This window comes from Octodon degus, unplaced genomic scaffold, assembly GCF_000260255.1.
Source record: "Octodon degus isolate 3935 unplaced genomic scaffold, OctDeg1.0 scaffold00019, whole genome shotgun sequence".
Classification (NCBI taxonomy): domain Eukaryota; kingdom Metazoa; phylum Chordata; class Mammalia; order Rodentia; family Octodontidae; genus Octodon; species Octodon degus.
The window spans coordinates 7,067,344-7,076,259 of NW_004524595.1; the positions used below are offsets into that span (position 1 = coordinate 7,067,344).

Here is an 8,916-nt window from a genome sequence, read left to right on the forward strand (position 1 = left end):
AACTTTGACTTTGATCAGCTAATCGAAGGGATGTGTCCCAAGCTTTTCCACTGGGAAGTTATTCTTTTTCCTCTTTGTAATCTATATGCATTTCGTGGGGAGTTGCTTTGTGACTACATATAAAGGTTGCGCTCCTAGTTAAACTTCTGTTATGGCTTCTGTATAGATGTTCCCCAAAGCCTCGTGCAGCCATAGGCAGGGCTATTCCAGGGGCAGCTGGATCTAGAATGTGTGACTGATTCTTGGTGCAGTGCTAGCATTGTGGGTGCTGGGATTCAGGGCAGGTGATTGCCAAATTGTTCACTGACTTGTTGGGCATCACCGTAATCCAAACAGCCTCGGTAGAGTATAAAAAGGGCAGAAAGCGGGCTGGTGAGATGGCTCAGTGGTCTAAAGCACCTACTTAGAACAAGCTTAGGGCTGGTGAGATGGCTCAGTGGTCTAAAGCACCTACTTAGAACAAGTTTAGCAAAACACATGGACCGCGGATCAATCCCCAGCACCACATGCCAGCCAGCCCCGCCCCCTGGTGGGCTGAGCTGGCCACACACACACACACAAATAAATAAATAAATAAATATTTAAAAAAAAAAGGGCAGAAAGAAGCTGCTAAGGTCCCTTGCCTGCTTCACTACCTTCTGCCCACCATGAACTGTCATTCCTCCTTTATGATGCCTGTCTGCCGTGCCAACCTGCCCTGGAACCAGCTGACTATGGACTGAAACCTCTGCATACTCTGAGCTAAATAAAGCTTTCCTCCTTTAACTTTGGGTGTCAGGGGTTTTGTTTCAGCAACAAGAAAATAATTAATAAAACTTCCAATTTTTTTTTGAGACAGGGTCTCACTATGCAGTCTGGCTGGCTTTGTGCTCACTTTTGTAGCCCCCAGGGTGGTCTCAAACTTGAAGCATCCACCTGTTTCAATCTCCTGAGTGCTGGGATTACAGGCCTGTGCCACCACAGCTGGTTCCTTCCAATTTATTCATTACAGTTATGGACTACATAAAAATGTTTCATTCAAAGGTAGAAGTCATGGATAATGCTGGTCCCATAAGATGGTGTCACCTCAGAGTGAGAACACTATCTCAGTTTGTGTCAATATCCTTGGTGACATTTCAGTGACAGCACATTCTTTAGAGCAGATCTCTGTTGCCCAACAATGCATTTCTGGATTTACTTTTATCATTATGAACTCTAGGGGTTATAATATGTGTTCTCCTTGTTTTAGGAATCAAATTCTCCCTTCCCCTGCCAGTGGGAGCCTCTCTGTATCCCAGCTGGGTAGTAGATGTTGCTACTACTGAGGCTTCATTGCTTCTAGGTATTCTCAGAGGACAGAACAAATAGAGAGAGACAGAGAGAGAGACAGAGACAGAGACAGAAAGGAGGAAGGAGGAAGGAGAAAGAGGAGGAAGAGGGAAGAGAGGAGAAAGAGAGAGAAGGAGGAAGAGGAGGAGGCAGAAAAGAGAGGCACATGTATGCATTTTATTGGTTGCTTGCAGTGCCTGATGGGCCCCCAGTTTCAGACATGCTAGCTAAGTGTTCCATGCCAGGCCTTGGCTTTATCTTTATATCTGTTCATACGGTAGAGACCTCTGCTAGAATGAGAGGCAGGGGCTGAAGTGGCTAATAATGGGGCAGGGGCTGAGCCAGCAGCTAGAAATGAGAAGATATTCATGGACACTACAGTGGGAAATTCACTAAAGGGATAAAGGTAAAATTCAATAAAGAGACTACATACAGGTACATGTAAAACCACAGGAAATGAAGCTGGGTGTGATGGTACCCACCTGTAATCCCAGCACATGGCAGCCTGAGGCAGGAGGCCAGCCTGGGCTACATCACCAGAGTGAGCTGGATATCAAGACCCTATTTCATATAAGAAATAAAGCCATGCTGTTAAGTTAAGCTGTGGGGGACTCAGGTCAATAATTTCTGACATTGCCAGTTAAACAGAAGACCCAATGCTATTATGGGCTACTGGACTCTTTTAGAATATTTTGCTGAGTTTACACACCTATAATATTCAATAACAGAACTTAGGAAAAATGGGGTACACCGATGAATGTCCATTCTGTATCTGTGTATTCAAAGTGGTTGGGGTAGATATATAGTTGCATTGTCTTAATGAATAGAATGATTTGTTCTAATGGTGTTTGTAAATAGGATCACAAGTCCGCATCTTGTACAGCAATTAACCACTAAGAAGAATATATGCAGTGTATTATTTGTTGAAACTGTACTTCCGATTTGATTTGAAACTGTCTCATTGCTGTTTATCAATAAAACTGTAGGAAAAAAAAAAAGACCCTATTTCAAAAACTAAAACAAACAAAACCATATGAATGTGCTGTGTATGGTGGCCCACACCTGTAATCCCAGCACTCACGAGGTTGAGGCAGGAGGATTGTTGCAAGTTGGAGGCCAGCTGGGGCTCCATGGTGAGATCTTGTCTCAAAAAACCAAAAAAACCCAAACAAACAAAAAGAGAACCCAAGAACCCCTAAAAAATTTAATCTGTGTCTTCACAATTTTCTTTTTGAGTGATGATAAGGGTGTTCTGGTAACAAAGGACCTCCATATGTGTACTTGCTTTAGTGCTCCCAGTATCTGTGGTGGGTATAAACAGTAGTCAGTTCAGTGGCTTTGGCTTTGGCTTTGGGGGAGGCTGATTACTAATCCATGATTTCCTGCTATGGTTCACTCTGGAATGTGCCCCGAGCTCATGTCCCCAGCTTGGTCCCCAGTTGGGAGGTGCTTTAAGCGTTAGGGCCAGCTGGAAGCACTGGGGACATGTGTGCCCTGGAAGGAATACAGCGTCTTGGCCCCTCCTCTCTGCTTCCCAGATGGCATGAAGTGAGCAGCTCTTCTCCCCAAGGGCTCCCCACTAGGATGGTCTGTCCTGCCATAGCCCAAAGTAACAGAATAAAGAAACAATGAACTGATGCCTCTGGGACTGTGAGCCAAAACGAACATTTCCTCCTCTGCAGTAGCTTATCTCAAGTATTCTGTTACAGTGATGGACAGCTAACATGACTTTCCAGGAAATGTGGCAGTTGGGAGCTCACTGGGGGCTGAAGTAGGCAATGTGCACTGTCCAGTCCCACCCACAGCACAGCCTCTGAAGGAACCTGCAGGAAGAAGCAACCACAGGAAGCAGGTTCTTCTGAAGGGGCGCCTTTACTTCAGTCCTCTAGGACAGTCCACACATGTCCATGCAGGACAACAAGCCCGGGAGATTCTCCCAGGAAGTCAGATCCAGATGTGGCTCCACTGCCAAAAGAGCCCTGATGGCCCTGCCAGCCCAGGGGGTGCATGCCATGGACCAGCAACCCAGCATCCCTCTTCCCATCTTCTCTCTCTCAAAGTTGGTCTTCATCTAAATAATCTGTTTTCTCCTTGTTGTTGTAAATTTAGTGTTTTGGGTGGTTCGGCTTAGTTTATAATTTAGCCAGTGTGAGAAGTCACATAGAGCCAGGTGTGGCAGCACACATCTGGAATCCCAGCGTTCTGGAAGGCCAATGCAGTAAGATCACAAGTTCGAGCCCAACCTGCAAAACAGTAACTTCTTGAGACTGTGTCTTGAAACAAAAAGGGCTGGCAAAATAGCTCAGTGTGAAGGCCCCGGGCTCAATCCTTAGCCCTAGGGGAAAAAAGTAATAAAACCACAAAAAACAACACATGGATAGGCATGCACAATATCCTTGCAGGTCCTACCTTTGAGCTGGCCAGGGCTCGCATTCTCCTGCTTTGGGAAGCAAAGTGAGAGGATTTTTAATTGTAAATGGGGAGGAGAGGTTCTTCATATCAGCAGGATTTATTTTTTAAGAGTAGGACATTTTATTGGAGAAAAAGAATGGGGAATAGGAATGGAAGGACGGGAAACAGGAACAGCTTCTGAGACACCAGAGGTGTCCCTGATAGGTTCCCCAAGCAGGAATATTTTAAACAATATCTTTCCAATGGACATGAAGTTTATATAACATTAAATTAACCACCATAAAAGCGAGCAGGTCGTGGCACTTGGTGATTCACAACGTTCTGCAGCTCTCCTCTGTTAGCTGCAGGAGCAGCTCTGCGCACGCAGCCAGGGGAGGAGGCACTGGGCCCAGAGTGCCTGGCTTTAGGGAGCAGCCTGGTGCTTGCTTCAGCAGACCAGCTGGATCTGTCCATTCACTGCCACCTCATCCATTTGCTTATGAGGATGCTTTGGTGACTCATAGGCCACAGAACCTGATTCAGGGTGGGCTGTGACAAAAACCAGAATGACTGACATAAGTGATAGGATTTTCCTGCTAAGGTGACTGACCTTTCAAGAGAGGGGGCATTAAAAAAGAAACCAAAAGCCCACTCAGAACCACTACATGTCTCAGGCCTTGAGGTTTAGGGTTGAGGGCAAGGGGTATTAAAGGACTTAGAGCTTGCTTTTGGTTCTGGGGACATCGGGGGCTTCCTAAAGGACAGGAAACAGCATCCTTCAGCTGGGACCCAAAGCTCAACCTGCTGGCCACCTCCCCCGAGCTCTTCAGGTTTGTAGAGAAAGTGACAGGCAGGAGCAGCAGACTCAAGTAACAGAAAGGAAGGAGAGACTGAAATGAGCCTGGGCTCCTGAGCTGGCCTGCGAATGCCTGGGCTTTTCTTATTCTCGGATACCCTGCCCCTGGCTCCTGTATTGTCCAAACACTGAACTACTGGGTCCCTTTGTTTAAGCTAGTGTAGGCTGGGATGCTGTCACTCGCAATGTGGAGTTCGGCAAATGTGACCTCCCGTCCTATGGACGGAAACTCAGCAGTTGTTACAGATGGCACTGGCGGTGTCCAGGTGTCCAGGCCGCAGCTTCCTGGTGGACACGGACAAGACAGGGAGGTGGCGTATGGGAGCAAAGAGCAGGGTTGCAAGGCAGGGAGGGGACCAGTAAAGGCAGAGGAAGGGCCTAAGGAAGGCACGGGGGAAGGACATAAACTCTGGCAGGGTACGGGACCCACAACTGCTTTCCTGTGTAAGCTGGTAGAGGGGGAACTTCGATCCCCTAAAAGCCCCTAGTAGAGAATGGCATCGGAATGCATTGTTGCGGGGGTGGAAGGGCGTTGGGGTGGCACTGAGCTACATGTGCTTGGTCTCTGAAGCCCCCAGCAACACCCAGGTGCTAGCGGCCGGGGGGTCTGGGTGCCTGCTACTCACCAGTGAGTGCTACACACGCGTGAGCCCTGCCAGGGTCTCCTTGGCACCTGCTTCCTGGGCAGGCAGGTCTCTAATTGCAGCAGTCCCTGTCTCTACCCCACTACAGACCAGTGAGCCCTGTGACAGGAGCAAGAGCAGTGTGGACACCTGTAACGTATGCAGTACAATTCATTTACACTTGCTCTATACTGTTTGTTTTATTGGGGTAAAAATATAGGTAGCACAAAACTTACCAATTTAACATTTTTTTTAAATTATTTATTTATTTATTTTTACATTTTATTTAGAGTGTGTGTGTGTGTGTGTGTGTGTGTGTGTGTGGCCAGCTCAGCCCACCAGGGGGCGGGGCTGACTGGCATGTGGCGCTGGGGGGTTGAACCGCGGTCCCTGTGCTTTAGCTAAGCTTGTTCTAAGTAGGTGCTTTAGACCACTGAGCCATCTCTCCAGCCCATCAATCACTGTTTTTTTGTTTTTGTTTTTGTTTTTTGTTTTTTGTGGAACTGGGGATTGAACTCAGGCCCTTGCACTTGCCAGGCAAGCACTTATTCAACTGAGCTTTCTCCCTAGCCCCAATTTAACAATTTTGAAGTGTACAATTCAGTGGCATTGGGTACACTGACATTGTGCAGTTGTGACCTGCCTCTGTCTCCACAACTATATCATCTTCCTAAAAAGAGCTCTAGCCATTAAACACTAATCCCACTCCTCCCGTCCTCCAGCTGGATAACCAATTTTTGCTTTGTCTCAGGGAATTTTAGAATGTGTGCTGCTAAAGTAAGCAGTCTCCAGGAATGAACACTTCTAGGTGCCTCACAGATGTGAAATCATGTGTTTGTCCTTCTGTGACAGCCTTACTTCACTTAATATTATCCAGTTTGTAGACCATGTCAGAATGTCTTTCTTTTTGAAGGATATATATATATATATATATATATATATCTTTCCATTTTCTGGTTTTTTTCCCCATTCACTGTTGATGGATATCCAGGTTGCTTTTTTACCTACCATGAATAGTTTTACTATAAACATTGGTGTACATATCTACTCAAGTCTATACAATTTCATAGTATATAAACATAAACATGGAATAGTTAGGTCATATGGTAATTGTTTAAATTTTTTTCAAACTACAAACTGAACCCAGGGTCCTAACTCTAACCCTGTTATGGCTGTGTCGAGATGTCCCACCAAAGCCTCAATTAGTCACAGGTGGGGCTTTTTAGATGTGACTGGATCTAGCATGTGTGATGCTGGGATCAAGAGTGATTATTAAGTTACTCCACTGATTGGCCTGGCATAGTCTGAATGTGGATGGCACCACCAAGGATGATTCGCCTGGAAGGGATAAAAGGCACAGGCCAGCCGCTGCTGGTTCACTACCTTGCTGCCCGCTGCCTTCTGCTTGCCACAAACTGTTTCTTGTCCGCAAATCCCCTCTGCAGCACCACTTTGCCTTGGAACCAGCTGATTATGGACTGAAACCTCTACAAACTGTGAGCTGAGTAAACCTTTCCCTCTTTAACTTTGGGTGTCAGGTATTTTGTCTCAGCAATGAGAAAAACCACTAAGACAAGACTTATTTACTTATTCATTTTGTTTGTTTGTTTTTTGGCAGCCAGCTCAGCCTGCCCTGGGGCAGGGCTGGCACAGCATGTGGTGTTGGGGATCGAACTGCAGACCTTGTGCTTGCTTAAGCTCACCTAAGCAGGCACTTTAGTCCACCAAGCTACCTTGCCGGCCCCAACACCATTTTATTTTTTATTTGTGACTGAGAATTTCAACTTGGTAAAAGCAACCATGTTGGTGGCTGTGTAATGTGCATCATAGTGAACACCTGCCATCCCAGCACTCTAGGAAGCTGAGGTAGGAGGAGCACAAGTTTGGGCCCAGCCTGGGCAAGTGAGCAACTTAGTGAGACCCTGTCCAAAAATAAACTAAGAAACAAACAAGGAGGTGAGGAATGTAGCTCAGTGCAAAGGCCTGAGTTCAATCTCTAGTAGTGCAAAAATAAATAAATAAATGCAAGTATACTGTTTTAAAGATGTACTGTGGTGATTTCAGATTCAAATGCCAGATGAACCTTAAGCCACAGGTCTTTCTTTCTTTTCTTTTTTTTTCTTTCTATAGAATTGGGCTAGGACCCAGGACTTGCACATGCTAGTCAGGAGATCTACTACTGAGCTACACTCCCAGCCCAACCTCGGTATCTTCACTGAACCCTGAAGTGGTGGTGGCCTAGGGGACAGAGCCACTTATAGTGGCTGCTGCATAGCAGACCCTTGGGAAATGGTGGCTGCTCTGTGGTGGAAGTGTTATATAAGCCCTGGACAAATGTAGAAGGCAGCATCTTAATCCTTTTTCTAAAACACTCTTCCCCTTTGCCAAGCTGGGAGCAACAATTTAATGTTCATGGATGTTCCTCTAGATGTGGACAATAAAATATAAAAGTCAGCATGTCACAAATACATACAACTAAGGTAAACTGAGGACCTACTATGTGCCCAGTGCTGAGCCACAGATGGCAGACGTGGTCCTCACCCTCATGGGGCGTAGGTGCTCTGAAACCAGCCAGGCGGCGACCATGGACAGTGGGGCCTCCCATCAGTAGCCTGGTGTGGCCACTTGACTAAAGACATGGAAAAAGCCCAGAACAATTGCCTGGGGGCTGAGAGCTGGTCTCCGAGGTGGGGCAGCTGCATGGGGACATGGCCTGTCCTGAAGCACCTGCCCATAGGTGCCATGGGAGGAGGCACTGGGGAGGAGCCCAGAGCTTTGGCCCACAACTGAAGGGCTGGCAAGCAGGGATGCAAAGTGGGAGATGGTTGGTTGGGGGATGGGCAGGTGACTGCGGGTCTGGACGTCCAGGGCCACAACCTTCCCGGAGGTGGCTGTTGAAGGAGAGGGACTAGCAGAGGGTGCAACAGGACAGAGAGGCACTAGGGTCCCTGGGGACTGTGGGGATGAGCACAGCTAAGGTGAGGGCAGAGCGCAGGTATGACAGAATCACTGCTGGGAGCAACCTTCAGTGTCATTTAGTTCAATCTCCCATCCCACGGAATCTTTCAATCTTCCAGTGCCCACCTGAGGGCACCCAACTCTACTTGAACACCTCAAGGTACAGGGAGCTCACTCCCTCCTAGACAGCTCATCACACAGAGGGGTTCGGAGCCTCTAGGCCGCCTGGCTCTCCGACCTTGGCTGAGAGGCGCGGGCCAGCCGCCTTTGGTGGCACCTTGTTGGGGGTTGCGGCAAAGATCGGCCGGCGCTGCTGTCCCCAGCCCCAGTGCTGAGGCGGGCCGAGTGCAGTGGGCTCTGGCGGAGGTCGGGAGAACTGCAGGGCGAAGGCCGCCGGGGGCTCCAAGGGCTGCAGGGGGAGGCACTTGACACCGGCCCGAGAGAGGAGGGGCCGCTGTCCCTACGACCAGTGCTGGATGCAGGGACCCAGCGCAGAAGCTGCGCCAGGTAGTGGGGCGTCCCTGGGGGGTAGGCTGCAGCAAGGCCCCGGGCTGGCTCCCTGCCGAGGGTCCCGGGGCGGCCGGGAGCGCGGCCGAGGCAGGGTGCCCAGGCCTGGCGCACGGTGGGGCTCCGCAGGATCCGGTCCTCGGCTGCCGGTGCACGGGGACCCCAGCGGGCCGCAGAGGGCCCGAAGTCGGACGAGGGCGCTAGGACCGGACGCGCGCCAGGCCGCTCCTGCCGCGGCGCCCCGGGGCCCCCATCCGGCACTGCCTCGCGGGC

At 48.9% G+C, this 8,916-nt stretch overlaps 1 protein-coding gene across 1 annotated transcript in view; it reads left to right on the top strand.

Moving 5' to 3' along the window:
• Positions 1–8,549: 8,549 nt before the first annotated feature.
• The window catches only part of Dnmt3a (DNA methyltransferase 3 alpha), a 105,238-nt gene continuing 104,871 nt past the window's right edge, over positions 8,550–8,916 (top strand). Inside the window, exon 1 of the mRNA XM_023711114.1 lies at positions 8,550–8,643. The gene's annotated coding sequence lies outside the window, so the exon portion shown is untranslated. The remainder of the gene's footprint in view (positions 8,644–8,916) is intronic.